The 24,337-nt window shown below is 47.8% G+C and overlaps 79 pseudogenes; all 79 read left to right on the plus strand.

Moving 5' to 3' along the window:
* The first annotated feature begins 143 nt into the window (after nucleotides 1-143).
* LOC143800399 (5S ribosomal RNA) lies at nucleotides 144-262 on the plus strand (annotated as a pseudogene).
* A 77-nt stretch (nucleotides 263-339) lies between these two features.
* LOC143800816 (5S ribosomal RNA) lies at nucleotides 340-458 on the plus strand (annotated as a pseudogene).
* A 245-nt stretch (nucleotides 459-703) lies between these two features.
* Nucleotides 704-822, plus strand: LOC143800401 (5S ribosomal RNA; annotated as a pseudogene).
* A 77-nt stretch (nucleotides 823-899) lies between these two features.
* On the plus strand, nucleotides 900-1,018 carry LOC143800817 (5S ribosomal RNA; annotated as a pseudogene).
* A 247-nt stretch (nucleotides 1,019-1,265) lies between these two features.
* LOC143799300 (5S ribosomal RNA) lies at nucleotides 1,266-1,384 on the plus strand (annotated as a pseudogene).
* Nucleotides 1,385-1,461: 77 nt separating this feature from the next.
* On the plus strand, nucleotides 1,462-1,580 carry LOC143800818 (5S ribosomal RNA; annotated as a pseudogene).
* A 258-nt stretch (nucleotides 1,581-1,838) lies between these two features.
* LOC143799301 (5S ribosomal RNA) lies at nucleotides 1,839-1,957 on the plus strand (annotated as a pseudogene).
* A 77-nt stretch (nucleotides 1,958-2,034) lies between these two features.
* LOC143800532 (5S ribosomal RNA) lies at nucleotides 2,035-2,153 on the plus strand (annotated as a pseudogene).
* Nucleotides 2,154-2,401: 248 nt separating this feature from the next.
* LOC143799303 (5S ribosomal RNA) lies at nucleotides 2,402-2,520 on the plus strand (annotated as a pseudogene).
* Nucleotides 2,521-3,155: 635 nt separating this feature from the next.
* On the plus strand, nucleotides 3,156-3,274 carry LOC143800819 (5S ribosomal RNA; annotated as a pseudogene).
* Nucleotides 3,275-3,531: 257 nt separating this feature from the next.
* LOC143800402 (5S ribosomal RNA) lies at nucleotides 3,532-3,650 on the plus strand (annotated as a pseudogene).
* A 77-nt stretch (nucleotides 3,651-3,727) lies between these two features.
* LOC143800820 (5S ribosomal RNA) lies at nucleotides 3,728-3,846 on the plus strand (annotated as a pseudogene).
* A 249-nt stretch (nucleotides 3,847-4,095) lies between these two features.
* LOC143799304 (5S ribosomal RNA) lies at nucleotides 4,096-4,214 on the plus strand (annotated as a pseudogene).
* Nucleotides 4,215-4,291: 77 nt separating this feature from the next.
* On the plus strand, nucleotides 4,292-4,410 carry LOC143800389 (5S ribosomal RNA; annotated as a pseudogene).
* A 252-nt stretch (nucleotides 4,411-4,662) lies between these two features.
* Nucleotides 4,663-4,781, plus strand: LOC143799305 (5S ribosomal RNA; annotated as a pseudogene).
* Nucleotides 4,782-4,858: 77 nt separating this feature from the next.
* LOC143800029 (5S ribosomal RNA) lies at nucleotides 4,859-4,977 on the plus strand (annotated as a pseudogene).
* Nucleotides 4,978-5,224: 247 nt separating this feature from the next.
* On the plus strand, nucleotides 5,225-5,343 carry LOC143799306 (5S ribosomal RNA; annotated as a pseudogene).
* Nucleotides 5,344-5,420: 77 nt separating this feature from the next.
* On the plus strand, nucleotides 5,421-5,539 carry LOC143800821 (5S ribosomal RNA; annotated as a pseudogene).
* Nucleotides 5,540-5,785: 246 nt separating this feature from the next.
* On the plus strand, nucleotides 5,786-5,904 carry LOC143799307 (5S ribosomal RNA; annotated as a pseudogene).
* Nucleotides 5,905-5,981: 77 nt separating this feature from the next.
* On the plus strand, nucleotides 5,982-6,100 carry LOC143800822 (5S ribosomal RNA; annotated as a pseudogene).
* Nucleotides 6,101-6,347: 247 nt separating this feature from the next.
* Nucleotides 6,348-6,466, plus strand: LOC143799308 (5S ribosomal RNA; annotated as a pseudogene).
* Nucleotides 6,467-6,543: 77 nt separating this feature from the next.
* Nucleotides 6,544-6,662, plus strand: LOC143800824 (5S ribosomal RNA; annotated as a pseudogene).
* Nucleotides 6,663-6,926: 264 nt separating this feature from the next.
* LOC143799309 (5S ribosomal RNA) lies at nucleotides 6,927-7,045 on the plus strand (annotated as a pseudogene).
* Nucleotides 7,046-7,122: 77 nt separating this feature from the next.
* Nucleotides 7,123-7,241, plus strand: LOC143800825 (5S ribosomal RNA; annotated as a pseudogene).
* A 258-nt stretch (nucleotides 7,242-7,499) lies between these two features.
* Nucleotides 7,500-7,618, plus strand: LOC143799310 (5S ribosomal RNA; annotated as a pseudogene).
* Nucleotides 7,619-7,695: 77 nt separating this feature from the next.
* On the plus strand, nucleotides 7,696-7,814 carry LOC143800827 (5S ribosomal RNA; annotated as a pseudogene).
* A 249-nt stretch (nucleotides 7,815-8,063) lies between these two features.
* Nucleotides 8,064-8,182, plus strand: LOC143799311 (5S ribosomal RNA; annotated as a pseudogene).
* Nucleotides 8,183-8,259: 77 nt separating this feature from the next.
* LOC143800828 (5S ribosomal RNA) lies at nucleotides 8,260-8,378 on the plus strand (annotated as a pseudogene).
* A 243-nt stretch (nucleotides 8,379-8,621) lies between these two features.
* On the plus strand, nucleotides 8,622-8,740 carry LOC143799312 (5S ribosomal RNA; annotated as a pseudogene).
* Nucleotides 8,741-8,817: 77 nt separating this feature from the next.
* Nucleotides 8,818-8,936, plus strand: LOC143800829 (5S ribosomal RNA; annotated as a pseudogene).
* Nucleotides 8,937-9,186: 250 nt separating this feature from the next.
* Nucleotides 9,187-9,305, plus strand: LOC143799314 (5S ribosomal RNA; annotated as a pseudogene).
* Nucleotides 9,306-9,382: 77 nt separating this feature from the next.
* LOC143800830 (5S ribosomal RNA) lies at nucleotides 9,383-9,501 on the plus strand (annotated as a pseudogene).
* Nucleotides 9,502-9,744: 243 nt separating this feature from the next.
* On the plus strand, nucleotides 9,745-9,863 carry LOC143799315 (5S ribosomal RNA; annotated as a pseudogene).
* Nucleotides 9,864-9,940: 77 nt separating this feature from the next.
* Nucleotides 9,941-10,059, plus strand: LOC143800831 (5S ribosomal RNA; annotated as a pseudogene).
* Nucleotides 10,060-10,307: 248 nt separating this feature from the next.
* LOC143799316 (5S ribosomal RNA) lies at nucleotides 10,308-10,426 on the plus strand (annotated as a pseudogene).
* A 77-nt stretch (nucleotides 10,427-10,503) lies between these two features.
* On the plus strand, nucleotides 10,504-10,622 carry LOC143800832 (5S ribosomal RNA; annotated as a pseudogene).
* A 249-nt stretch (nucleotides 10,623-10,871) lies between these two features.
* LOC143799317 (5S ribosomal RNA) lies at nucleotides 10,872-10,990 on the plus strand (annotated as a pseudogene).
* Nucleotides 10,991-11,067: 77 nt separating this feature from the next.
* LOC143798466 (5S ribosomal RNA) lies at nucleotides 11,068-11,186 on the plus strand (annotated as a pseudogene).
* A 258-nt stretch (nucleotides 11,187-11,444) lies between these two features.
* On the plus strand, nucleotides 11,445-11,563 carry LOC143799318 (5S ribosomal RNA; annotated as a pseudogene).
* Nucleotides 11,564-11,640: 77 nt separating this feature from the next.
* On the plus strand, nucleotides 11,641-11,759 carry LOC143800833 (5S ribosomal RNA; annotated as a pseudogene).
* Nucleotides 11,760-12,018: 259 nt separating this feature from the next.
* On the plus strand, nucleotides 12,019-12,137 carry LOC143799319 (5S ribosomal RNA; annotated as a pseudogene).
* Nucleotides 12,138-12,214: 77 nt separating this feature from the next.
* On the plus strand, nucleotides 12,215-12,333 carry LOC143800834 (5S ribosomal RNA; annotated as a pseudogene).
* Nucleotides 12,334-12,580: 247 nt separating this feature from the next.
* Nucleotides 12,581-12,699, plus strand: LOC143799320 (5S ribosomal RNA; annotated as a pseudogene).
* Nucleotides 12,700-12,776: 77 nt separating this feature from the next.
* Nucleotides 12,777-12,895, plus strand: LOC143800836 (5S ribosomal RNA; annotated as a pseudogene).
* Nucleotides 12,896-13,144: 249 nt separating this feature from the next.
* On the plus strand, nucleotides 13,145-13,263 carry LOC143799321 (5S ribosomal RNA; annotated as a pseudogene).
* A 77-nt stretch (nucleotides 13,264-13,340) lies between these two features.
* LOC143800837 (5S ribosomal RNA) lies at nucleotides 13,341-13,459 on the plus strand (annotated as a pseudogene).
* A 259-nt stretch (nucleotides 13,460-13,718) lies between these two features.
* Nucleotides 13,719-13,837, plus strand: LOC143799322 (5S ribosomal RNA; annotated as a pseudogene).
* A 77-nt stretch (nucleotides 13,838-13,914) lies between these two features.
* Nucleotides 13,915-14,033, plus strand: LOC143800838 (5S ribosomal RNA; annotated as a pseudogene).
* A 453-nt stretch (nucleotides 14,034-14,486) lies between these two features.
* LOC143800839 (5S ribosomal RNA) lies at nucleotides 14,487-14,605 on the plus strand (annotated as a pseudogene).
* Nucleotides 14,606-15,048: 443 nt separating this feature from the next.
* Nucleotides 15,049-15,167, plus strand: LOC143800840 (5S ribosomal RNA; annotated as a pseudogene).
* A 245-nt stretch (nucleotides 15,168-15,412) lies between these two features.
* LOC143799324 (5S ribosomal RNA) lies at nucleotides 15,413-15,531 on the plus strand (annotated as a pseudogene).
* Nucleotides 15,532-15,608: 77 nt separating this feature from the next.
* Nucleotides 15,609-15,727, plus strand: LOC143800841 (5S ribosomal RNA; annotated as a pseudogene).
* Nucleotides 15,728-15,972: 245 nt separating this feature from the next.
* On the plus strand, nucleotides 15,973-16,091 carry LOC143799326 (5S ribosomal RNA; annotated as a pseudogene).
* Nucleotides 16,092-16,168: 77 nt separating this feature from the next.
* LOC143800843 (5S ribosomal RNA) lies at nucleotides 16,169-16,287 on the plus strand (annotated as a pseudogene).
* Nucleotides 16,288-16,743: 456 nt separating this feature from the next.
* LOC143800844 (5S ribosomal RNA) lies at nucleotides 16,744-16,862 on the plus strand (annotated as a pseudogene).
* A 251-nt stretch (nucleotides 16,863-17,113) lies between these two features.
* On the plus strand, nucleotides 17,114-17,232 carry LOC143799327 (5S ribosomal RNA; annotated as a pseudogene).
* Nucleotides 17,233-17,309: 77 nt separating this feature from the next.
* Nucleotides 17,310-17,428, plus strand: LOC143798070 (5S ribosomal RNA; annotated as a pseudogene).
* Nucleotides 17,429-17,686: 258 nt separating this feature from the next.
* Nucleotides 17,687-17,805, plus strand: LOC143799328 (5S ribosomal RNA; annotated as a pseudogene).
* Nucleotides 17,806-17,882: 77 nt separating this feature from the next.
* LOC143800845 (5S ribosomal RNA) lies at nucleotides 17,883-18,001 on the plus strand (annotated as a pseudogene).
* Nucleotides 18,002-18,444: 443 nt separating this feature from the next.
* On the plus strand, nucleotides 18,445-18,563 carry LOC143800846 (5S ribosomal RNA; annotated as a pseudogene).
* Nucleotides 18,564-18,808: 245 nt separating this feature from the next.
* On the plus strand, nucleotides 18,809-18,927 carry LOC143799329 (5S ribosomal RNA; annotated as a pseudogene).
* Nucleotides 18,928-19,004: 77 nt separating this feature from the next.
* On the plus strand, nucleotides 19,005-19,123 carry LOC143800848 (5S ribosomal RNA; annotated as a pseudogene).
* A 244-nt stretch (nucleotides 19,124-19,367) lies between these two features.
* On the plus strand, nucleotides 19,368-19,486 carry LOC143799330 (5S ribosomal RNA; annotated as a pseudogene).
* A 77-nt stretch (nucleotides 19,487-19,563) lies between these two features.
* Nucleotides 19,564-19,682, plus strand: LOC143800849 (5S ribosomal RNA; annotated as a pseudogene).
* A 458-nt stretch (nucleotides 19,683-20,140) lies between these two features.
* LOC143797927 (5S ribosomal RNA) lies at nucleotides 20,141-20,259 on the plus strand (annotated as a pseudogene).
* A 253-nt stretch (nucleotides 20,260-20,512) lies between these two features.
* Nucleotides 20,513-20,631, plus strand: LOC143799332 (5S ribosomal RNA; annotated as a pseudogene).
* A 77-nt stretch (nucleotides 20,632-20,708) lies between these two features.
* On the plus strand, nucleotides 20,709-20,827 carry LOC143798071 (5S ribosomal RNA; annotated as a pseudogene).
* A 247-nt stretch (nucleotides 20,828-21,074) lies between these two features.
* On the plus strand, nucleotides 21,075-21,193 carry LOC143799333 (5S ribosomal RNA; annotated as a pseudogene).
* A 77-nt stretch (nucleotides 21,194-21,270) lies between these two features.
* Nucleotides 21,271-21,389, plus strand: LOC143800850 (5S ribosomal RNA; annotated as a pseudogene).
* A 257-nt stretch (nucleotides 21,390-21,646) lies between these two features.
* LOC143799334 (5S ribosomal RNA) lies at nucleotides 21,647-21,765 on the plus strand (annotated as a pseudogene).
* Nucleotides 21,766-21,842: 77 nt separating this feature from the next.
* LOC143800851 (5S ribosomal RNA) lies at nucleotides 21,843-21,961 on the plus strand (annotated as a pseudogene).
* Nucleotides 21,962-22,209: 248 nt separating this feature from the next.
* LOC143799335 (5S ribosomal RNA) lies at nucleotides 22,210-22,328 on the plus strand (annotated as a pseudogene).
* Nucleotides 22,329-22,405: 77 nt separating this feature from the next.
* Nucleotides 22,406-22,524, plus strand: LOC143800852 (5S ribosomal RNA; annotated as a pseudogene).
* Nucleotides 22,525-22,787: 263 nt separating this feature from the next.
* LOC143798615 (5S ribosomal RNA) lies at nucleotides 22,788-22,906 on the plus strand (annotated as a pseudogene).
* A 77-nt stretch (nucleotides 22,907-22,983) lies between these two features.
* On the plus strand, nucleotides 22,984-23,102 carry LOC143798072 (5S ribosomal RNA; annotated as a pseudogene).
* Nucleotides 23,103-23,350: 248 nt separating this feature from the next.
* LOC143799336 (5S ribosomal RNA) lies at nucleotides 23,351-23,469 on the plus strand (annotated as a pseudogene).
* A 77-nt stretch (nucleotides 23,470-23,546) lies between these two features.
* Nucleotides 23,547-23,665, plus strand: LOC143800853 (5S ribosomal RNA; annotated as a pseudogene).
* Nucleotides 23,666-23,923: 258 nt separating this feature from the next.
* LOC143799338 (5S ribosomal RNA) lies at nucleotides 23,924-24,042 on the plus strand (annotated as a pseudogene).
* Nucleotides 24,043-24,119: 77 nt separating this feature from the next.
* Nucleotides 24,120-24,238, plus strand: LOC143800854 (5S ribosomal RNA; annotated as a pseudogene).
* The last annotated feature ends 99 nt before the right edge of the window (nucleotides 24,239-24,337 follow it).

Below are 24,337 nucleotides of genomic sequence, written 5' to 3' on the forward strand. Positions count from 1 at the left end.
TGCCAGCTCTGGTTAGATCGCAAATGCTAAGCAGCTTGAGGCTGGGCAAGTTTCTTTTTTTTTTTTTGGGGGGGGGGGTTTATCAAAGCTTTCCCTTACAATTTTATATCTCTTGAAAAGACCCGCTGTGGTGCTAGTTGTCCGTCAATGGCCACTCTAAGCTGAATGTGCCTGCCCTCGTCAGATCGCAAATGCTAAGCAGCTTGAGGCTGGGCAAGTACCGGCATGGGAGACTGGCTGGGAATCCCCGGTACCGTTGACTTGCTATTTTGTTTTTCTCAAAGCTTTCCCTTACGATTGTTTTCATCTTGAAAAGACTAGCAGACGCGAAAGCAATCGGTCAATGGCCACACTAAGCTGAATGTGCCTGCCCTCGTCAGATCGCAAATGCTAAGCAGCTTGAGGCTAGGCAAGTACCAGCATGGGAGACTGGCTGGGAATCCCTGGTACCGTTGACTTGGTTTTTTCGTTTTGATCCAAGCTTTCCCTGACGATTGTATTCCTCTTGAAAAGAGCCGCACTGGTGTGAACAATCTGTCATTGGCCACTCTAAGCTGAATGTGCCAGCTCTGGTTAGATCGCAAATGCTAAGCAGCTTGAGGCTGGGCAAGTTTCTTTTTTTTTTTGGGGGGGGGGGGTTTATCAAAGCTTTCCCTTACAATTTTATATCTCTTGAAAAGACCCGCTGTGGTGCTAGTTGTCCGTCAATGGCCACTCTAAGCTGAATGTGCCTGCCCTCGTCAGATCGCAAATGCTAAGCAGCTTGAGGCTGGGCAAGTACCGGCATGGGAGACTGGCTGGGAATCCCCGGTACCGTTGACTTGCTATTTTGTTTTTCTCAAAGCTTTCCCTTACGATTGTTTTCATCTTGAAAAGACTAGCAGACGCGAAAGCAATCGGTCAATGGCCACACTAAGCTGAATGTGCCTGCCCTCGTCAGATCGCAAATGCTAAGCAGCTTGAGGCTAGGCAAGTACCAGCATGGGAGACTGGCTGGGAATCCCTGGTACCGTTGACTTGGTTTTTTCGTTTTGATCCAAGCTTTCCCTGACGATTGTATTCCTCTTGAAAAGAGCCGCACTGGTGTGAACAATCTGTCATTGGCCACTCTAAGCTGAATGTGCCAGCTCTGGTTAGATCGCAAATGCTAAGCAGCTTGAGGCTGGGCAAGTTTCTTTTTTTTTTTTTTGGGGGGGGGGGTTTATCAAAGCTTTCCCTTACAATTTTATATCTCTTGAAAAGACCCGCTGTGGTGCTAGTTGTCCGTCAATGGCCACTCTAAGCTGAATGTGCCTGCCCTCGTCAGATCGCAAACGCTAAGCAGCTTGAGGCTGGGCAAGTACCGGCATGGGAGACTGGCTGGGAATCCCCGGTACCGTTGACTTGCTATTTTTTTTTTCTCAAAGCTTTCCCTTACGATTGTTTTCATCTTGAAAAGACTAGCAGACGCGAAAGCAATCGGTCAATGGCCACACTAAGCTGAATGTGCCTGCCCTCGTCAGATCGCAAATGCTAAGCAGCTTGAGGCTAGGCAAGTACCAGCATGGGAGACTGGCTGGGAATCCCTGGTACCGTTGACTTGGTTTTTTCGTTTTGATCCAAGCTTTCCCTGACGATTGTATTCCTCTTGAAAAGAGCCGCACTGGTTTGAACAATCTGTCATTGGCCACTCTAAGCTGAATGTGCCAGCTCTGGTCAGATCGCAAATGCTAAGCAGCTTGAGGCTGGGCAAGTTTCTTTTTTTTTTTTTTTTTTTTTTTTTTGGGGGGGGGGTTTATCAAAGCTTTCCCTTACAATTTTATATCTCTTGAAAAGACCCGCTGTGGTGCTAGTTGTCCGTCAATGGCCACTCTAAGCTGAATGTGCCTGCCCTCGTCAGATCGCAAACGCTAAGCAGCTTGAGGCTGGGCAAGTACCGGCATGGGAGACTGGCTGGGAATCCCCGGTACCGTTGACTTGCTATTTTGTTTTTCTCAAAGCTTTCCCTTACGATTGTTTTCATCTTGAAAAGACTAGCAGACGCGAAAGTAATCGGTCAATGGCCACACTAAGCTGTATGTGCCTGCCCTCGTCAGATTGCAAATGCTAAGCAGCTTGAGGCTAGGCAAGTACCAGCATGGGAGACTGGCTGGGAATCCCTGGTACCGTTGACTTGGTTTTTTCGTTTTGATCCAAGCTTTTCCAGACGATTGTATTCCTCTTGAAAAGAGCCGCACTGGTGTGAACAATCTGTCATTGGCCACTCTAAGCTGAATGTGCCAGCTCTGGTTAGATCGCAAATGCTAAGCAGCTTGAGGCTGGGCAAGTTTCTTTTTTTTTTTTTTTTGGGGGGGGGGTTTATCAAAGCTTTCCCTTACAATTTTATATCTCTTGAAAAGACCCGCTGTGGTGCTAGTTGTCCGTCAATGGCCACTCTAAGCTGAATGTGCCTGCCCTCGTCAGATCGCAAACGCTAAGCAGCTTGAGGCTGGGCAAGTACCGGCATGGGAGACTGGCTGGGAATCCCCGGTACCGTTGACTTGTTATTTTGTTTTTCTCAAAGCTTTCCCTTACGATTGTTTTCATCTTGAAAAGACTAGCAGACGCGAAAGCAATCGGTCAATGGCCACACTAAGCTGAATGTTCCTGCCCTCGTCAGATCGCAACTGCTAAGCAGCTTGGGCTAGGCAAGTACCAGCATGGGAGACTGGCTGGGAATCCCTGGTACCGTTGACTTGGTTTTTTCGTTTTGATCCAAGCTTTCCCTAACGATTGTATTCCTCTTGAAAAGAGCCGCACTGGTGTGAACAATTTGTCATTGGCCACTCTAAGCTGAATGTGCCAGCTCTGGTCAGATCGCAAATGCTAAGCAGCTTGAGGCTGGGCAAGTTTCTTTTTTTTTTTTTGGGGGGGGGGTTTATCAAAGCTTTCCCTTACAATTTTATATCTCTTGAAAAGACCCGCTGTGGTGCTAGTTGTCCGTCAATGGCCACTCTAAGCTGAATGTGCCTGCCCTCGTCAGATTGCAAACGCTAAGCAGCTTGAGGCTGGGCAAGTACCGGCATGGGAGACTGGCTGGGAATCCCCGGTACCGTTGACTTGCTATTTTTTTTTCTCAAAGCTTTCCCTTACGATTGTTTTCATCTTGAAAAGACTAGCAGACGCGAAAGCAATCGGTCAATGGCCACACTAAGCTGAATGTGCCTGCCCTCGTCAGATCGCAAATGCTAAGCAGCTTGAGGCTAGGCAAGTACCAGCATGGGAGACTGGCTGGGAATCCCTGGTACCGTTGACTTGGTTTTTTCGTTTTGATCCAAGCTTTCCCTGACGATTGTATTCCTCTTGAAAAGAGCCGCACTGGTGTGAACAATCTGTCATTGGCCACTCTAAGCTGAATGTGCCAGCTCTGGTCAGATCGCAAATGCTAAGCAGCTTGAGGCTGGGCAAGTTTCTTTTTTCTTTTTTTTTTTTTTTTTTGGGGGGGGGGTTTATCAAAGCTTTCCCTTACAATTTTATATCTCTTGAAAAGACCCGCTGTGGTGCTAGTTGTCCGTCAATGGCCACTCTAAGCTGAATGTGCCTGCCCTCGTCAGATCGCAAATGCTAAGCAGCTTGAGGCTGGGCAAGTACCGGCATGGGAGACTGGCTGGGAATCCCCGGTACCGTTGACTTGCTATTTTGTTTTTCTCAAAGCTTTCCCTTACGATTGTTTTCATCTTGAAAAGACTAGCAGACGCGAAAGCAATCGGTCAATGGCCACACTAAGCTGAATGTGCCTGCCCTCGTCAGATCGCAAATGCTAAGCAGCTTGAGGCTAGGCAAGTACCAGCATGGGAGACTGGCTGGGAATCCCTGGTACCGTTGACTTGGTTTTTTCGTTTTGATCCAAGCTCTCCCTGACGATTGTATTCCTCTTGAAAAGAGCCGCACTGGTGTGAACAATCTGTCATTGGCCACTCTAAGCTGAATGTGCCAGCTCTGGTTAGATCGCAAATGCTAAGCAGCTTGAGGCTGGGCAAGTTTCTTTTTTTTTTTTTTGGGGGGGGGGGGGTTTATCAAAGCTTTCCCTTACAATTTTATATCTCTTGAAAAGACCCGCTGTGGTGCTAGTTGTCCGTCAATGGCCACTCTAAGCTGAATGTGCCTGCCCTCGTCAGATCGCAAACGCTAAGCAGCTTGAGGCTGGGCAAGTACCGGCATGGGAGACTGGCTGGGAATCCCCGGTACCGTTGACTTGCTATTTTGTTTTACTCAAAGCTTTCCCTTACGATTGTTTTCATCTTGAAAAGACTAGCAGACGCGAAAGCAATCGGTCAATGGCCACACTAAGCTGAATGTGCCTGCCCTCGTCAGATCGCAAATGCAAAGCAGCTTGAGGCTAGGCAAGTACCAGCATGGGAGACTGGCTGGGAATCTCTGGTACCGTTGACTTGGTTTTTCGTTTTGATCCAAGCTTTCCCTGACGATTGTATTCCTCTTGAAAAGAGCCGCACTGGTGTGAACAATCTGTCATTGGCCACTCTAAGCTGAATGTGCCAGCTCTGGTTAGATCGCAAATGCTAAGCAGCTTGAGGCTGGGCAAGTTTCTTTTTTTTTTTTTTTTTTTGGGGGGGGGGGGTTTATCAAAGCTTTCCCTTACAATTTTATATCTCTTGAAAAGACCCGCTGTGGTGCTAGTTGTCCGTCAATGGCCACTCTAAGCTGAATGTGCCTGCCCTCGTCAGATCGCAAACGCTAAGCAGCTTGAGGCTGGGCAAGTACCGGCATGGGAGACTGGCTGGGAATCCCCGGTACCGTTGACTTGCTATTTTGTTTTTCTCAAAGCTTTCCCTTACGATTGTTTTCATCTTGAAAAGACTAGCAGACGCGAAAGCAATCGGTCAATGGCCACACTAAGCTGAATGTGCCTGCCCTCATCAGATCGCAAATGCTAAGCAGCTTGAGGCTAGGCAAGTACCAGCATGGGAGACTGGCTGGGAATCCCTGGTACCGTTGACTTGGTTTTTTCGTTTTGATCCAAGCTTTCCCTGACGATTGTATTCCTCTTGAAAAGAGCCGCACTGGTGTGAACAATCTGTCATTGGCCACTCTAAGCTGAATGTGCCAGCTCTGGTTAGATCGCAAATGCTAAGCAGCTTGAGGCTGGGCAAGTTTCTTTTTTTTTTTTTTTTGGGGGGGGGTTTATCAAAGCTTTCCCTTACAATTTTATATCTCTTGAAAAGACCCGCTGTGGTGCTAGTTGTCCGTCAATGGCCACTCTAAGCTGAATGTGCCTGCCCTCGTCAGATCGCAAACGCTAAGCAGCTTGAGGCTGGGCAAGTACCGGCATGGGAGACTGGCTGGGAATCCCCGGTACCGTTGACTTGCTATTTTGTTTTTCTCAAAGCTTTCCCTTACGATTGTTTTCATCTTGAAAAGACTAGCAGACGCGAAAGCAATCGGTCAATGGCCACACTAAGCTGAATGTGCCTGCCCTCGTCAGATCGCAAATGCTAAGCAGCTTGAGGCTAGGCAAGTACCAGCATGGGAGACTGGCTGGGAATCCCTGGTACCGTTGACTTGGTTTTTTCATTTTGATCCAAGCTTTCCCTGATGATTGTATTCCTCTTGAAAAGAGCCGCACTGGTGTGAACAATCTGTCATTGGCCACTCTAAGCTGAATGTGCCAGCTCTGGTTAGATCGCAAATGCTAAGCAGCTTGAGGCTGGGCAACTTTCTTTTTTTTTTTTGGGGGGGGGGGGTTTATCAAAGCTTTCCCTTACAATTTTATATCTCTTGAAAAGACCCGCTGTGGTGCTAGTTGTCCGTCAATGGCCACTCTAAGCTGAATGTGCCTGCCCTCGTCAGATCGCAAACGCTAAGCAGCTTGAGGCTGGGCAAGTACCGGCATGGGAGACTGGCTGGGAATCCCCGGTACCGTTGACTTGCTATTTTGTTTTTCTCAAAGCTTTCCCTTACGATTGTTTTCATCTTGAAAAGACTAGCAGACGCGAAAGCAATCGGTCAATGGCCACACTAAGCTGAATGTGCCTGCCCTCGTCAGATCGCAAATGCTAAGCAGCTTGAGGCTAGGCAAGTACCAGCATGGGAGACTGGCTGGGAATCCCTGGTACCGTTGACTTGGTTTTTTCGTTTTGATCCAAGCTTTCCCTGACGATTGTATTCCTCTTGAAAAGAGCCGCACTGGTGTGAATAATCTGTCATTGGCCACTCTAAGCTGAATGTGCCAGCTCTGGTTAGATCGCAAATGCTAAGCAGCTTGAGGCTGGGCAAGTTTCTTTTTTTTTTTTTTTGGGGGGGGGGTTTATCAAAGCTTTCCCTTACAATTTTATATCTCTTGAAAAGACCCGCTGTGGTGCTAGTTGTCCGTCAATGGCCACTCTAAGCTGAATGTGCCTGCCCTCGTCAGATCGCAAACGCTAAGCAGCTTGAGGCTGGGCAAGTACCGGCATGGGAGACTGGCTGGGAATCCCCGGTACCGTTGACTTGCTATTTTGTTTTTCTCAAAGCTTTCCCTTACGATTGTTTTCATCTTGAAAAGACTAGCAGACGCGAAAGCAATCGGTCAATGGCCACACTAAGCTGAATGTGCCTGCCCTCGTCAGATCGCAAATGCTAAGCAGCTTGAGGCTAGGCAAGTACCAGCATGGGAGACTGGCTGGGAATCCCTGGTACCGTTGACTTGGTTTTTTCGTTTTGATCCAAGCTTTCCCTGACGATTGTATTCCTCTTGAAAAGAGCCACACTGGTTTGAACAATCTGTCATTGGCCACTCTAAGCTGAATGTGCCAGCTCTGGTCAGATCGCAAATGCTAAGCAGCTTGAGGCTGGGCAAGTTTCTTTTTTTTTTTTTTTTTTTTTTTTTTTTTTTGGGGGGGGGGGTTTATCAAAGCTTTCCCTTACAATTTTATATCTCTTGAAAAGACCCGCTGTGGTGCTAGTTGTCCGTCAATGGCCACTCTAAGCTGAATGTGCCTGCCCTCGTCAGATCGCAAACGCTAAGCAGCTTGAGGCTGGGCAAGTACCGGCATGGGAGACTGGCTGGGAATCCCCGGTACCGTTGACTTGCTATTTTTTTTTTCTCAAAGCTTTCCCTTACGATTGTTTTCATCTTGAAAAGACTAGCAGACGCGAAAGCAATTGGTCAATGGCCACACTAAGCTGAATGTGCCTGCCCTCGTCAGATCGCAAATGCTAAGCAGCTTGAGGCTAGGCAAGTACCAGCATGGGAGACTGGCTGGGAATCCCTGGTACCGTTGACTTGGTTTTTTCGTTTTGATCCAAGCTTTCCCTGACGATTGTATTCCTCTTGAAAAGAGCCGCACTGGTTTGAACAATCTGTCATTGGCCACTCTAAGCTGAATGTGCAAGCTCTGGTCAGATCGCAAATGCTAAGCAGCTTGAGGCTGGGCAAGTTTCTTTTTTCTTTTTTTTTTTTTTTTTGGGGGGGGGGGGTTTATCAAAGCTTTCCCTTACAATTTTATATCTCTTGAAAAGACCCGCTGTGGTGCTAGTTGTCCGTCAATGGCCACTCTAAGCTGAATGTGCCTGCCCTCGTCAGATCGCAAACGCTAAGCAGCTTGAGGCTGGGCAAGTACCGGCATGGGAGACTGGCTGGGAATCCCCGGTACCGTTGACTTGCTATTTTGTTTTTCTCAAAGCTTTCCCTTACGATTGTTTTCATCTTGAAAAGACTAGCAGACGCGAAAGCAATCGGTCAATGGCCACACTAAGCTGAATGTGCCTGCCCTCGTCAGATCGCAAATGCTAAGCAGCTTGAGGCTAGGCAAGTACCAGCATGGGAGACTGGCTGGGAATCCCTGGTACCGTTGACTTGGTTTTTTCGTTTTGATCCAAGCTTTCCCTGACGATTGTATTCCTCTTGAAAAGAGCTGCACTGGTGTGAACAATCTGTCATTGGCCACTCTAAGCTGAATGTGCCAGCTCTGGTTAGATCGCAAATGCTAAGCAGCTTGAGGCTGGGCAAGTTTTTTTTTTTTTTTTTTTTTGGGGGGGGGGGTTATCAAAGCTTTCCCTTACAATTTTATATCTCTTGAAAAGACCCGCTGTGGTGCTAGTTGTCCGTCAATGGCCACTCTAAGCTGAATGTGCCTGCCCTCGTCAGATCGCAAACGCTAAGCAGCTTGAGGCTGGGCAAGTACCGGCATGGGAGACTGGCTGGGAATCCCCGGTACCGTTGACTTGCTATTTTGTTTTTCTCAAAGCTTTCCCTTACGATTGTTTTCATCTTGAAAAGACTAGCAGACGCGAAAGCAATCGGTCAATGGCCACACTAAGCTGAATGTGCCTGCCCTCGTCAGATCGCAAATGCTAAGCAGCTTGAGGCTAGGCAAGTACCAGCATGGGAGACTGGCTGGGAATCCCTGGTACCGTTGACTTGGTTTTTTCGTTTTGATCCAAGCTTTCCCTGACGATTGTATTCCTCTTGAAAAGAGCCGCACTGGTGTGAACAATCTGTCATTGGCCACTCTAAGCTGAATGTGCCAGCTCTGGTTAGATCGCAAATGCTAAGCAGCTTGAGGCTGGGCAAGTTTCTTTTTTTTTTTTGGGGGGGGGTTTATCAAAGCTTTCCCTTACAATTTTATATCTCTTGAAAAGACCCGCTGTGGTGCTAGTTGTCCGTCAATGGCCACTCTAAGCTGAATGTGCCTGCCCTCGTCAGATCGCAAACGCTAAGCAGCTTGAGGCTGGGCAAGTACCGGCATGGGAGACTGGCTGGGAATCCCCGGTACCGTTGACTTGCTATTTTTTTTTTCTCAAAGCTTTCCCTTACGATTGTTTTCATCTTGAAAAGACTAGCAGACGCGAAAGCAATCGGTCAATGGCCACACTAAGCTGAATGTGCCTGCCCTCGTCAGATCGCAAATGCTAAGCAGCTTGAGGCTAGGCAAGTACCAGCATGGGAGACTGGCTGGGAATCCCTGGTACCGTTGACTTGGTTTTTTCGTTTTGATCCAAGCTTTCCCTGACGATTGTATTCCTCTTGAAAAGAGCCGCACTGGTGTGAACAATCTGTCATTGGCCACTCTAAGCTGAATGTGCCAGCTCTGGTTAGATCGCAAATGCTAAGCAGCTTGAGGCTGGGCAAGTTTTTTTTTTTTGTTTTTTTTTGGGGGGGGGGGTTATCAAAGCTTTCCCTTACAATTTTATATCTCTTGAAAAGACCCGCTGTGGTGCTAGTTGTCCGTCAATGGCCACTCTAAGCTGAATGTGCCTGCCCTCGTCAGATCGCAAACGCTAAGCAGCTTGAGGCTGGGCAAGTACCGGCATGGGAGACTGGCTGGGAATCCCCGGTACCGTTGACTTGCTATTTTGTTTTTCTCAAAGCTTTCCCTTACGATTGTTTTCATCTTGAAAAGACTAGCAGACGCGAAAGCAATCGGTCAATGGCCACACTAAGCTGAATGTGCCTGCCCTCGTCAGATCGCAAATGCTAAGCAGCTTGAGGCTAGGCAAGTACCAGCATGGGAGACTGGCTGGGAATCCCTGGTACCGTTGACTTGGTTTTTTCGTTTTGATCCAAGCTTTCCCTGACGATTGTATTCCTCTTGAAAAGAGCCGCACTGGTGTGAACAATCTGTCATTGGCCACTCTAAGCTGAATGTGCCAGCTCTGGTTAGATCGCAAATGCTAAGCAGCTTGAGGCTGGGCAAGTTTCTTTTTTTTTTTGGGGGGGGGGTTTATCAAAGCTTTCCCTTACAATTTTATATCTCTTGAAAAGACCCGCTGTGGTGCTAGTTGTCCGTCAATGGCCACTCTAAGCTGAATGTGCCTGCCCTCGTCAGATCGCAAACGCTAAGCAGCTTGAGGCTGGGCAAGTACCGGCATGGGAGACTGGCTGGGAATCCCCGGTACCGTTGACTTGCTATTTTTTTTTTCTCAAAGCTTTCCCTTACGATTGTTTTCATCTTGAAAAGACTAGCAGACGCGAAAGCAATCGGTCAATGGCCACACTAAGCTGAATGTGCCTGCCCTCGTCAGATCGCAAATGCTAAGCAGCTTGAGGCTAGGCAAGTACCAGCATGGGAGACTGGCTGGGAATCCCTGGTACCGTTGACTTGGTTTTTTCGTTTTGATCCAAGCTTTCCCTGACGATTGTATTCCTCTTGAAAAGAGCCGCACTGGTTTGAACAATCTGTCATTGGCCACTCTAAGCTGAATGTGCCAGCTCTGGTCAGATCGCAAATGCTAAGCAGCTTGAGGCTGGGCAAGTTTCTTTTTTTTTTTTTTTTGGGGGGGGGGTTTATCAAAGCTTTCCCTTACAATTTTATATCTCTTGAAAAGACCCGCTGTGGTGCTAGTTGTCCGTCAATGGCCACTCTAAGCTGAATGTGCCTGCCCTCGTCAGATCGCAAACGCTAAGCAGCTTGAGGCTGGGCAAGTACCGGCATGGGAGACTGGCTGGGAATCCCCGGTACCGTTGACTTGCTATTTTGTTTTTCTCAAAGCTTTCCCTTACGATTGTTTTCATCTTGAAAAGACTAGCAGACGCGAAAGCAATCGGTCAATGGCCACACTAAGCTGAATGTGCCTGCCCTCGTCAGATCGCAAATGCTAAGCAGCTTGAGGCTAGGCAAGTACCAGCATGGGAGACTGGCTGGGAATCCCTGGTACCGTTGACTTGGTTTTTTCGTTTTGATCCAAGCTTTCCCTGACGATTGTATTCCTCTTGAAAAGAGCCGCACTGGTGTGAACAATCTGTCATTGGCCACTCAAAGCTGAATGTGCCAGCTCTGGTTAGATCGCAAATGCCAAGCAGCTTGAGGCTGGGCAAGTTTCTTTTTTATTTTTTTTTGGGGGGGGGGGTTTATCAAAGCTTTCCCTTACAATTTTATATCTCTTGAAAAGACCCGCTGTGGTGCTAGTTGTCCGTCAATGGCCACTCTAAGCTGAATGTGCCTGCCCTCGTCAGATCGCAAACGCTAAGCAGCTTGAGGCTGGGCAAGTACCGGCATGGGAGACTGGCTGGGAATCCCCGGTACCGTTGACTTGCTATTTTTTTTTTCTCAAAGCTTTCCCTTACGATTGTTTTCATCTTGAAAAGACTAGCAGACGCGAAAGCAATCGGTCAATGGCCACACTAAGCTGAATGTGCCTGCCCTCGTCAGCTCGCAAATGCTAAGCAGCTTGAGGCTAGGCAAGTACCAGCATGGGAGACTGGCTGGGAATCCCTGGTACCGTTGACTTGGTTTTTTCGTTTTGATCCAAGCTTTCCCTGACGATTGTATTCCTCTTGAAAAGAGCCGCACTGGTTTGAACAATCTGTCATTGGCCACTCTAAGCTGAATGTGCCAGCTCTGGTCAGATCGCAAATGCTAAGCAGCTTGAGGCTGGGCAAGTTTCTTTTTTCTTTTTTTTTTTTTTTTTTTGGGGGGGGGGTTTATCAAAGCTTTCCCTTACAATTTTATATCTCTTGAAAAGACCCGCTGTGGTGCTAGTTGTCCGTCAATGGCCACTCTAAGCTGAATGTGCCTGCCCTCGTCAGATCGCAAACGCTAAGCAGCTTGAGGCTGGGCAAGTACCGGCATGGGAGACTGGCTGGGAATCCCCGGTACCGTTGACTTGCTATTTTTTTTTTCTCAAAGCTTTCCCTTACGATTGTTTTCATCTTGAAAAGACTAGCAGACGCGAAAGCAATCGGTCAATGGCCACACTAAGCTGAATGTGCCTGCCCTCGTCAGATCGCAAATGCTAAGCAGCTTGAGGCTAGGCAAGTACCAGCATGGGAGACTGGCTGGGAATCCCTGGTACCGTTGACTTGGTTTTTTCGTTTTGATCCAAGCTTTCCCTGACGATTGTATTCCTCTTGAAAAGAGCCGCACTGGTTTGAACAATCTGTCATTGGCCACTCTAAGCTGAATGTTCAAGCTCTGGTCAGATCGCAAATGCTAAGCAGCTTGAGGCTGGGCAAGTTTCTTTTTTCTTTTTTTTTTTTTTTTTGGGGGGGGGGGGGTTTATCAAAGCTTTCCCTTACAATTTTATATCTCTTGAAAAGACCCGCTGTGGTGCTAGTTGTCCGTCAATGGCCACTCTAAGCTGAATGTGCCTGCCCTCGTCAGATCGCAAACGCTAAGCAGCTTGAGGCTGGGCAAGTACCGGCATGGGAGACTGGCTGGGAATCCCCGGTACCGTTGACTTGCTATTTTGTTTTTCTCAAAGCTTTCCCTTACGATTGTTTTCATCTTGAAAAGACTAGCAGACGCGAAAGCAATTGGTCAATGGCCACACTAAGCTGAATGTGCCTGCCCTCGTCAGATCGCAAATGCTAAGCAGCTTGAGGCTAGGCAAGTACCAGCATGGGAGACTGGCTGGGAATCCCTGGTACCGTTGACTTGGTTTTTTCGTTTTGATCCAAGCTTTCCCTGACGATTGTATTCCTCTTGAAAAGAGCCGCACTGGTGTGAACAATCTGTCATTGGCCACTCTAAGCTGAATGTGCCAGCTCTGGTTAGATCGCAAATGCTAAGCAGCTTGAGGCTGGGCAAGTTTCTTTTTTTTTTTTTTTGGGGGGGGGGTTTATCAAAGCTTTCCCTTACAATTTTATATCTCTTGAAAAGACCCGCTGTGGTGCTAGTTGTCCGTCAATGGCCACTCTAAGCTGAATGTGCCTGCCCTCGTCAGATCGCAAACGCTAAGCAGCTTGAGGCTGGGCAAGTACCGGCATGGGAGACTGGCTGGGAATCCCCGGTACCGTTGACTTGCTATTTTTTTTTTCTCAAAGCTTTCCCTTACGATTGTTTTCATCTTGAAAAGACTAGCAGACGCGAAAGCAATCGGTCAATGGCCACACTAAGCTGAATGTGCCTGCCCTCGTCAGATCGCAAATGCTAAGCAGCTTGAGGCTAGGCAAGTACCAGCATGGGAGACTGGCTGGGAATCCCTGGTACCGTTGACTTGGTTTTTTCGTTTTGATCCAAGCTTTCCCTGACGATTGTATTCCTCTTGAAAAGAGCCGCACTGGTTTGAACAATCTGTCATTGGCCACTCTAAGCTGAATGTGCCAGCTCTGGTCAGATCGCAAATGCTAAGCAGCTTGAGGCTGGGCAAGTTTCTTTTTTTTTTTTTTTTGGGGGGGGGGGTTTATCAAAGCTTTCCCTTACAATTTTATATCTCTTGAAAAGACCCGCTGTGGTGCTAGTTGTCCGTCAATGGCCACTCTAAGCTGAATGTGCCTGCCCTCGTCAGATCGCAAACGCTAAGCAGCTTGAGGCTGGGCAAGTACCGGCATGGGAGACTGGCTGGGAATCCCCGGTACCGTTGACTTGCTATTTTTTTTTTCTCAAAGCTTTCCCTTACGATTGTTTTCATCTTGAAAAGACTAGCAGACGCGAAAGCAATCGGTCAATGGCCACACTAAGCTGAATGTGCCTGCCCTCGTCAGATCGCAAATGCTAAGCAGCTTGAGGCTAGGCAAGTACCAGCATGGGAGACTGGCTGGGAATCCCTGGTACCGTTGACTTGGTTTTTTCGTTTTGATCCAAGCTTTCCCTGACGATTGTATTCCTCTTGAAAAGAGCCGCACTGGTTTGAACAATCTGTCATTGGCCACTCTAAGCTGAATGTGCCAGCTCTGGTCAGATCGCAAATGCTAAGCAGCTTGAGGCAGGGCAAGTTTCTTTTTTCTTTTTTTTTTTTTTTTTTTTGGGGGGGGGGTTTATCAAAGCTTTCCCTTACAATTTTATATCTCTTGAAAAGACCCGCTGTGGTGCTAGTTGTCCGTCAATGGCCACTCTAAGCTGAATGTGCCTGCCCTCGTCAGATCGCAAACGCTAAGCAGCTTGAGGCTGGGCAAGTACCGGCATGGGAGACTGGCTGGGAATCCCCGGTACCGTTGACTTGCTATTTTTTTTTTCTCAAAGCTTTCCCTTACGATTGTTTTCATCTTGAAAAGACTAGCAGACGCGAAAGCAATCGGTCAATGGCCACACTAAGCTGAATGTGCCTGCCCTCGTCAGATCGCAAATGCTAAGCAGCTTGAGGCTAGGCAAGTACCAGCATGGGAGACTGGCTGGGAATCCCTGGTACCGTTGACTTGGTTTTTTCGTTTTGATCCAAGCTTTCCCTGACGATTGTATTCCTCTTGAAAAGAGCCGCACTGGTTTGAACAATCTGTCATTGGCCACTCTAAGCTGAATGTTCCAGCTCTGGTCAGATCGCAAATGCTAAGCAGCTTGAGGCTGGGCAAGTTTCTTTTTTCTTTTTTTTTTTTTTTTTGGGGGGGGGGGTTTATCAAAGCTTTCCCTTACAATTTTATATCTCTTGAAAAGACCCGCTGTGGTGCTAGTTGTCCGTCAATGGCCACTCTAAGCTGAATGTGCCTGCCCTCGTCAGATTGCAAACGCTAAGCAGCTTGAGGCTGGGCAAGTACCGGCATGGGAGACTGGCTGGGAATCCCCGGTACCGTTGACTTGCTATTTTGTTTTTCTCAAAGCTTTCCCTTACGATTGTTTTCATCTTGAAAAGACTAGCAGACGCGAAAGCAATTGGTCAATGGCCACACTAAGCTGAATGTGCCTGCCCTCGTCAGATCGCAAATGCTAAGCAGCTTGAGGCTAGGCAAGTACCAGCATGGGAGACTGGCTGGGAATCCCTGGTACCGTTGACTTGGTTTCTTCGTTTTGATCCAAGCTTTCCCTGACGATTGTATTCCTCTTGAAAAGAGCCGCACTGGTGTGAACAATCTGTCATTGGCCACTCTAAGCTGAATGTGCCAGCTCTGGTTAGATCGCAAATGCTAAGCAGCTTGAGGCTGGGCAAGTTTCTTTTTTTTTTTTTTTGGGGGGGGGGTTTATCAAAGCTTTCCCTTACAATTTTATATCTCTTGAAAAGACCCGCTGTGGTGCTAGTTGTCCGTCAATGGCCACTCTAAGCTGAATGTGCCTGCCCTCGTCAGATCGCAAACGCTAAGCAGCTTGAGGCAGGGCAAGTACCGGCATGGGAGACTGGCTGGGAATCCCCGGTACCGTTGACTTGCTATTTTGTTTTTCTCAAAGCTTTCCCTTACGATTGTTTTCATCTTGAAAAGACTAGCAGACGCGAAAGCAATCGGTCAATGGCCACACTAAGCTGAATGTGCCTGCCCTCGTCAGATCGCAAATGCTAAGCAGCTTGAGGCTAGGCAAGTACCAGCATGGGAGACTGGCTGGGAATCCCTGGTACCGTTGACTTGGTTTTTTCGTTTTGATCCAAGCTTTCCCTGACGATTGTATTCCTCTTGAAAAGAGCCGCACTGGTGTGAACAATCTGTCATTGGCCACTCTAAGCTGAATGTGCCAGCTCTGGTTAGATCGCAAATGCTAAGCAGCTTGAGGCTGGGCAAGTTTCTTTTTTTTTTTTTTGGGGGGGGGTTTATCAAAGCTTTCCCTTACAATTTTATATCTCTTGAAAAGACCCGCTGTGGTGCTAGTTGTCCGTCAATGGCCACTCTAAGCTGAATGTGCCTGCCCTCGTCAGATCGCAAACGCTAAGCAGCTTGAGGCTGGGCAAGTACCGGCATGGGAGACTGGCTGGGAATCCCCGGTACCGTTGACTTGCTATTTTTTTTTTCTCAAAGCTTTCCCTTACGATTGTTTTCATCTTGAAAAGACTAGCAGACGCGAAAGCAATCGGTCAATGGCCACACTAAGCTGAATGTGCCTGCCCTCGTCAGATCGCAAATGCTAAGCAGCTTGAGGCTAGGCAAGTACCAGCATGGGAGACTGGCTGGGAATCCCTGGTACCGTTGACTTGTTTTTTTCGTTTTGATCCAAGCTTTCCCTGACGATTGTATTCCTCTTGAAAAGAGCCGCACTGGTGTGAACAATCTGTCATTGGCCACTCTAAGCTGAATGTGCCAGCTCTGGTTAGATCGCAAATGCTAAGCAGCTTGAGGCTGGGCAAGTTTCTTTTTTTTTTTTTGGGGGGGGGGTTTATCAAAGCTTTCCCTTACAATTTTATATCTCTTGAAAAGACCCGCTGTGGTGCTAGTTGTCCGTCAATGGCCACTCTAAGCTGAATGTGCCTGCCCTCGTCAGATCGCAAACGCTAAGCAGCTTGAGGCTGGGCAAGTACCGGCATGGGAGACTGGCTGGGAATCCCCGGTACCGTTGACTTGCTATTTTTTTTTTCTCAAAGCTTTCCCTTACGATTGTTTTCATCTTGAAAAGACTAGCAGACGCGAAAGCAATCGGTCAATGGCCACACTAAGCTGAATGTGCCTGCCCTCGTCAGATCGCAAATGCTAAGCAGCTTGAGGCTAGGCAAGTACCAGCATGGGAGACTGGCTGGGAATCCCTGGTACCGTTGACTTGGTTTTTTCGTTTTGATCCAAGCTTTCCCTGACGATTGTATTCCTCTTGAAAAGAGCCGCACTGGTTTGAACAATCTGTCATTGGCCACTCTAAGCTGAATGTGCCAGCTCTGGTCAGATCGCAAATGCTAAGCAGCTTGAGGCTGGGCAAGTTTCTTTTTTTTTTTTTTTTTTTTTTTTTTTTGGGGGGGGGGTTTATTAAAGCTTTCCCTTACAATTTTATATCTCTTGAAAAGACCCGCTGTGGTGCTAGTTGTCCGTCAATGGCCACTCTAAGCTGAATGTGCCTGCCCTCGTCAGATCGCAAACGCTAAGCAGCTTGAGGCTGGGCAAGTACCGGCATGGGAGACTGGCTGGGAATCCCCGATACCGTTGACTTGCTATTTTGTTTTTCTCAAAGCTTTCCCTTACGATTGTTTTCATCTTGAAAAGACTAGCAGACGCGAAAGCAATCGGTCAATGGCCACACTAAGCTGAATGTGCCTGCCCTCGTCAGATCGCAAATGCTAAGCAGCTTGAGGCTAGGCAAGTACCAGCATGGGAGACTGGCTGGGAATCCCTGGTACCGTTGACTTGGTTTTTTCGTTTTGATCCAAGCTTTCCCTGACGATTGTATTCCTCTTGAAAAGAGCCGCACTGGTGTGAACAATCTGTCATTGGCCACTCTAAGCTGAATGTGCCAGCTCTGGTTAGATCGCAAATGCTAAGCAGCTTGAGGCTGGGCAAGTTTCTTTTTTTTTTTTTTTTTTGGGGGGGGGGGTTTATCAAAGCTTTCCCTTACAATTTTATATCTCTTGAAAAGACCCGCTGTGGTGCTAGATGTCTGTCAATGGCCACTCTAAGCTGAATGTGCCTGCCCTCGTCAGATCGCAAACGCTAAGCAGCTTGAGGCTGGGCAAGTACCGGCATGGGAGACTGGCTGGGAATCCCCGGTACCGTTGACTTGCTATTTTGTTTTTCTCAAAGCTTTCCCTTACGATTGTTTTCATCTTGAAAAGACTAGCAGACGCGAAAGCAATCGGTCAATGGCCACACTAAGCTGAATGTGCCTGCCCTCGTCAGATCGCAAATGCTAAGCAGCTTGGGGCTAGGCAAGTACCAGCATGGGAGACTGGCTGGGAATCCCTGGTACCGTTGACTTGGTTTTTTCGTTTTGATCCAAGCTTTCCCTAACGATTGTATTCCTCTTGAAAAGAGCCGCACTGGTGTGAACAATTTGTCATTGGCCACTCTAAGCTGAATGTGCCAGCTCTGGTCAGATCGCAAATGCTAAGCAGCTTGAGGCTGGGCAAGTTTCTTTTTTCTTTTTTTTTTTTTTTTTGGGGGGGGGGGGTTTATCAAAGCTTTCCCTTACAATTTTATATCTCTTGAAAAGACCCGCTGTGGTGCTAGTTGTCCGTCAATGGCCACTCTAAGCTGAATGTGCCTGCCCTCGTCAGATCGCAAACGCTAAGCAGCTTGAGGCTGGGCAAGTACCGGCATGGGAGACTGGCTGGGAATCCCCGGTACCGTTGACTTGCTATTTTGTTTTTCTCAAAGCTTTCCCTTACGATTGTTTTCATCTTGAAAAGACTAGCAGACGCGAAAGCAATTGGTCAATGGCCACACTAAGCTGAATGTGCCTGCCCTCGTCAGATCGCAAATGCTAAGCAGCTTGAGGCTAGGCAAGTACCAGCATGGGAGACTGGCTGGGAATCCCTGGTACCGTTGACTTGGTTTTTTCGTTTTGATCCAAGCTTTCCCTGACGATTGTATTCCTCTTGAAAAGAGCCGCACTGGTGTGAACAATCTGTCATTGGCCACTCTAAGCTGAATGTGCCAGCTCTGGTTAGATTGCAAATGCTAAGCAGCTTGAGGCTGGGCAAGTTTCTTTTTTTTTTTTTTTGGGGGGGGGGTTTATCAAAGCTTTCCCTTACAATTTTATATCTCTTGAAAAGACCCGCTGTGGTGCTAGTTGTCCGTCAATGGCCACTCTAAGCTGAATGTGCCTGCCCTCGTCAGATCGCAAACGCTAAGCAGCTTGAGGCAGGGCAAGTACCGGCATGGGAGACTGGCTGGGAATCCCCGGTACCGTTGACTTGCTATTTTGTTTTTCTCAAAGCTTTCCCTTACGATTGTTTTCATCTTGAAAAGACTAGCAGACGCGAAAGCAATCGGTCAATGGCCACACTAAGCTGAATGTGCCTGCCCTCGTCAGATCGCAAATGCTAAGCAGCTTGAGGCTAGGCAAGTACCAGCATGGGAGACTGGCTGGGAATCCCTGGTACCGTTGACTTGGTTTTTTCGTTTTGATCCAAGCTTTCCCTGACGATTGTATTCCTCTTGAAAAGAGCCGCACTGGTGTGAACAATCTGTCATTGGCCACTCTAAGCTGAATGTGCCAGCTCTGGTTAGATCGCAAATGCTAAGCAGCTTGAGGCTGGGCAAGTTTCTTTTTTTTTTTTTTGGGGGGGGGTTTATCAAAGCTTTCCCTTACAATTTTATATCTCTTGAAAAGACCCGCTGTGGTGCTAGTTGTCCGTCAATGGCCACTCTAAGCTGAATGTGCCTGCCCTCGTCAGATCGCAAACGCTAAGCAGCTTGAGGCTGGGCAAGTACCGGCATGGGAGACTGGCTGGGAATCCCCGGTACCGTTGACTTGCTATTTTTTTTTTCTCAAAGCTTTCCCTTACGATTGTTTTCATCTTGAAAAGACTAGCAGACGCGAAAGCAATCGGTCAATGGCCACACTAAGCTGAATGTGCCTGCCCTCGTCAGATCGCAAATGCTAAGCAGCTTGAGGCTAGGCAAGTACCAGCATGGGAGACTGGCTGGGAATCCCTGGTACCGTTGACTTGTTTTTTTCGTTTTGATCCAAGCTTTCCCTGACGATTGTATTCCTCTTGAAAAGAGCCGCACTGGTGTGAACAATCTGTCATTGGCCACTCTAAGCTGAATGTGCCAGCTCTGGTTAGATCGCAAATGCTAAGCAGCTTGAGGCTGGGCAAGTTTCTTTTTTTTTTTTGGGGGGGGGGTTTATCAAAGCTTTCCCTTACAATTTTATATCTCTTGAAAAGACCCGCTGTGGTGCTAGTTGTCCGTCAATGGCCACTCTAAGCTGAATGTGCCTGCCCTCGTCAGATCGCAAACGCTAAGCAGCTTGAGGCTGGGCAAGTACCGGCATGGGAGACTGGCTGGGAATCCCCGGTACCGTTGACTTGCTATTTTTTTTTTCTCAAAGCTTTCCCTTACGATTGTTTTCATCTTGAAAAGACTAGCAGACGCGAAAGCAGTCGGTCAATGGCCACACTAAGCTGAATGTGCCTGCCCTCGTCAGATCGCAAATGCTAAGCAGCTTGAGGCTAGGCAAGTACCAGCATGGGAGACTGGCTGGGAATCCCTGGTACCGTTGACTTGGTTTTTTCGTTTTGATCCAAGCTTTCCCTGACGATTGTATTCCTCTTGAAAAGAGCCGCACTGGTTTGAACAATCTGTCATTGGCCACTCTAAGCTGAATGTGCCAGCTCTGGTCAGATCGCAAATGCTAAGCAGCTTGAGGCTGGGCAAGTTTCTTTTTTTTTTTTTTTTTTTTTTTTTTTTTTTGGGGGGGGGTTTATTAAAGCTTTCCCTTACAATTTTATATCTCTTGAAAAGACCCGCTGTGGTGCTAGTTGTCCGTCAATGGCCACTCTAAGCTGAATGTGCCTGCCCTCGTCAGATCGCAAACGCTAAGCAGCTTGAGGCTGGGCAAGTACCGGCATGGGAGACTGGCTGGGAATCCCCGATACCGTTGACTTGCTATTTTGTTTTTCTCAAAGCTTTCCCTTACGATTGTTTTCATCTTGAAAAGACTAGCAGACGCGAAAGCAATCGGTCAATGGCCATACTAAGCTGAATGTGCCTGCCCTCGTCAGATCGCAAATGCTAAGCAGCTTGAGGCTAGGCAAGTACCAGCATGGGAGACTGGCTGGGAATCCCTGGTACCGTTGACTTGGTTTTTTCGTTTTGATCCAAGCTTTCCCTGACGATTGTATTCCTCTTGAAAAGAGCCGCACTGGTGTGAACAATCTGTCATTGGCCACTCTAAGCTGAATGTGCCAGCTCTGGTTAGATCGCAAATGCTAAGCAGCTTGAGGCTGGGCAAGTTTCTTTTTTTTTTTTTTTTTTTGGGGGGGGGGGGTTTATCAAAGCTTTCCCTTACAATTTTATATCTCTTGAAAAGACCCGCTGTGGTGCTAGATGTCTGTCAATGGCCACTCTAAGCTGAATGTGCCTGCCCTCGTCAGATCGCAAACGCTAAGCAGCTTGAGGCTGGGCAAGTACCGGCATGGGAGACTGGCTGGGAATCCCCGGTACCGTTGACTTGCTATTTTGTTTTTCTCAAAGCTTTCCCTTACGATTGTTTTCATCTTGAAAAGACTAGCAGACGCGAAAGCAATCGGTCAATGGCCACACTAAGCTGAATGTGCCTGCCCTCGTCAGATCGCAAATGCTAAGCAGCTTGGGGCTAGGCAAGTACCAGCATGGGAGACTGGCTGGGAATCCCTGGTACCGTTGACTTGGTTTTTTCGTTTTGATCCAAGCTTTCCCTAACGATTGTATTCCTCTTGAAAAGAGCCGCACTGGTGTGAACAATTTGTCATTGGCCACTCTAAGCTGAATGTGCCAGCTCTGGTCAGATCGCAAATGCTAAGCAGCTTGAGGCTGGGCAAGTTTCTTTTTTTTTTTTTTGGGGGGGGGGGTTTATCAAAGCTTTCCCTTACAATTTTATATCTCTTGAAAAGACCCGCTGTGGTGCTAGTTGTCCGTCAATGGCCACTCTAAGCTGAATGTGCCTGCCCTCGTCAGATCGCAAACGCTAAGCAGCTTGAGGCTGGGCAAGTACCGGCATGGGAGACTGGCTGGGAATCCCCGGTACCGTTGACTTGCTATTTTGTTTTTCTCAAAGCTTTCCCTTACGATTGTTTTCATCTTGAAAAGACTAGCAGACGCGAAAGCAATCGGTCAATGGCCACACTAAGCTGAATGTGCCTGCCCTCGTCAGATCGCAAATGCTAAGCAGCTTGAGGCTAGGCAAGTACCAGCATGGGAGACTGGCTGGGAATCCCTGGTACCGTTGACTTGGTTTTTTCGTTTTGATCCAAGCTTTCCCTGACGATTGTATTCCTCTTGAAAAGAGCCGCACTGGTTTGAACAATCTGTCATTGGCCACTCTAAGCTGAATGTGCCAGCTCTGGTCAGATCGCAAATGCTAAGCAGCTTGAGGCTGGGCAAGTTTCTTTTTTCTTTTTTTTTTTTTTTTTTGGGGGGGGGGTTTATCAAAGCTTTCCCTTACAATTTTATATCTCTTGAAAAGACCCGCTGTGGTGCTAGTTGTCCGTCAATGGCCACTCTAAGCTGAATGTGCCTGCCCTCGTCAGATCGCAAACGCTAAGCAGCTTGAGGCTGGGCAAGTACCGGCATGGGAGACTGGCTGGGAATCCCCGGTACCGTTGACTTGCTATTTTGTTTTTCTCAAAGCTTTCCCTTACGATTGTTTTCATCTTGAAAAGACTAGCAGACGCGAAAGCAATCGGTCAATGGCCACACTAAGCTGAATGTGCCTGCCCTCGTCAGATCGCAAATGCTAAGCAGCTTGAGGCTAGGCAAGTACCAGCATGGGAGACTGGCTGGGAATCCCTGGTACCGTTGACTTGGTTTTTTCGTTTTGATCCAAGCTTTCCCTGACGATTGTATTCCTCTTGAAAAGAGCCGCACTGGTTTGAACAATCTGTCATTGGCCACTCTAAGCTGAATGTGCCAGCTCTGGTTAGATCGCAAATGCTAAGCAGCTTGAGGCTGGGCAAGTTTCTTTTTTTTTTTTTTTGGGGGGGGGGGTTTATCAAAGCTTTCCCTTACAATTTTATATCTCTTGAAAAGACCCGCTGTGGTGCTAGTTGTCCGTCAATGGCCACTCTAAGCTGAATGTGCCTGCCCTCGTCAGATCGCAAACGCTAAGCAGCTTGAGGCTGGGCAAGTACCGGCATGGGAGACTGGCTGGGAATCCCCGGTACCGTTGACTTGCTATTTTGTTTTTCTCAAAGCTTTCCCTTACGATTGTTTTCATCTTGAAAAGACTAGCAGACGCGAAAGCAATCGGTCAATGGCCACACTAAGCTGAATGTGCCTGCCCTCGTCAGATCGCAAATGCTAAGCAGCTTGAGGCTAGGCAAGTACCAGCATGGGAGACTGGCTGGGAATCCCTGGTACCGTTGACTTGGTTTTTTCGTTTTGATCCAAGCTTTCCCTGACGATTGTATTCCTCTTGAAAAGAGCCGCACTGGTTTGAACAATCTGTCATTGGCCACTCTAAGCTGAATGTGCCAGCTCTGGTCAGATCGCAAATGCTAAGCAGCTTGAGGCTGGGCAAGTTTCTTTTTTTTTTTTTTTTTTTTTTTTTTTTTGGGGGGGGGGGGTTTATCAAAGCTTTCCCTTACAATTTTATATCTCTTGAAAAGACCCGCTGTGGTGCTAGTTGTCCGTCAATGGCCACTCTAAGCTGAATGTGCCTGCCCTCGTCAGATCGCAAACGCTAAGCAGCTTGAGGCTGGGCAAGTACCGGCATGGGAGACTGGCTGGGAATCCCTGGTACCGTTGACTTGCTATTTTGTTTTTCTCAAAGCTTTCCCTTACGATTGTTTTCATCTTGAAAAGACTAGCAGACGCGAAAGCAATCGGTCAATGGCCACACTAAGCTGAATGTGCCTGCCCTCGTCAGATCGCAAATGCTAAGCAGCTTGGGGCTAGGCAAGTACCAGCATGGGAGACTGGCTGGGAATCCCTGGTACCGTTGACTTGGTTTTTTCGTTTTGATCCAAGCTTTCCCTAACGATTGTATTCCTCTTGAAAAGAGCCGCACTGGTGTGAACAATTTGTCATTGGCCACTCTAAGCTGAATGTGCCAGCTCTGGTCAGATCGCAAATGCTAAGCAGCTTGAGGCTGGGCAAGTTTCTTTTTTTTTTTTTTTTGGGGGGGGGGTTTATCAAAGCTTTCCCTTACAATTTTATATCTCTTGAAAAGACCCGCTGTGGTGCTAGTTGTCCGTCAATGGCCACTCTAAGCTGAATGTGCCTGCCCTCGTCAGATCGCAAACGCTAAGCAGCTTGAGGCTGGGCAAGTACCGGCATGGGAGACTGGCTGGGAATCCCCGGTACCGTTGACTTGCTATTTTTTTTTTCTCAAAGCTTTCCCTTACGATTGTTTTCATCTTGAAAAGACTAGCAGACGCGAAAGCAATCGGTCAATGGCCACACTAAGCTGAATGTGCCTGCCCTCGTCAGATCGCAAATGCTAAGCAGCTTGAGGCTAGGCAAGTACCAGCATGGGAGACTGGCTGGGAATCCCTGGTACCGTTGACTTGGTTTTTTCGTTTTGATCCAAGCTTTCCCTGACGATTGTATTCCTCTTGAAAAGAGCCGCACTGGTGTGAACAATCTGTCATTGGCCACTCTAAGCTGAATGTGCCAGCTCTGGTCAGATCGCAAATGCTAAGCAGCTTGAGGCTGGGCAAGTTTCTTTTTTCTTTTTTTTTTTTTTTTTTGGGGGGGGGGGTTTATCAAAGCTTTCCCTTACAATTTTATATCTCTTGAAAAGACCCGCTGTGGTGCTAGTTGTCCGTCAATGGCCACTCTAAGCTGAATGTGCCTGCCCTCGTCAGATCGCAAACGCTAAGCAGCTTGAGGCTGGGCAAGTACCGGCATGGGAGACTGGCTGGGAATCCCCGGTACCGTTGACTTGCTATTTTGTTTTTCTCAAAGCTTTCCCTTACGATTGTTTTCATCTTGAAAAGACTAGCAGACGCGAAAGCAATCGGTCAATGGCCACACTAAGCTGAATGTGCCTGCCCTCGTCAGATCGCAAATGCTAAGCAGCTTGAGGCTAGGCAAGTACCAGCATGGGAGACTGGCTGGGAATCCCTGGTACCGTTGACTTGGTTTTTTCGTTTTGATCCAAGCTTTCCCTGACGATTGTATTCCTCTTGAAAAGAGCCGCACTGGTGTGAACAATCTGTCATTGGCCACTCTAAGCTG

This window comes from Ranitomeya variabilis, chromosome 1 (genome assembly GCF_051348905.1).
Source record: "Ranitomeya variabilis isolate aRanVar5 chromosome 1, aRanVar5.hap1, whole genome shotgun sequence".
Lineage (NCBI taxonomy): Eukaryota > Metazoa > Chordata > Amphibia > Anura > Dendrobatidae > Ranitomeya > Ranitomeya variabilis.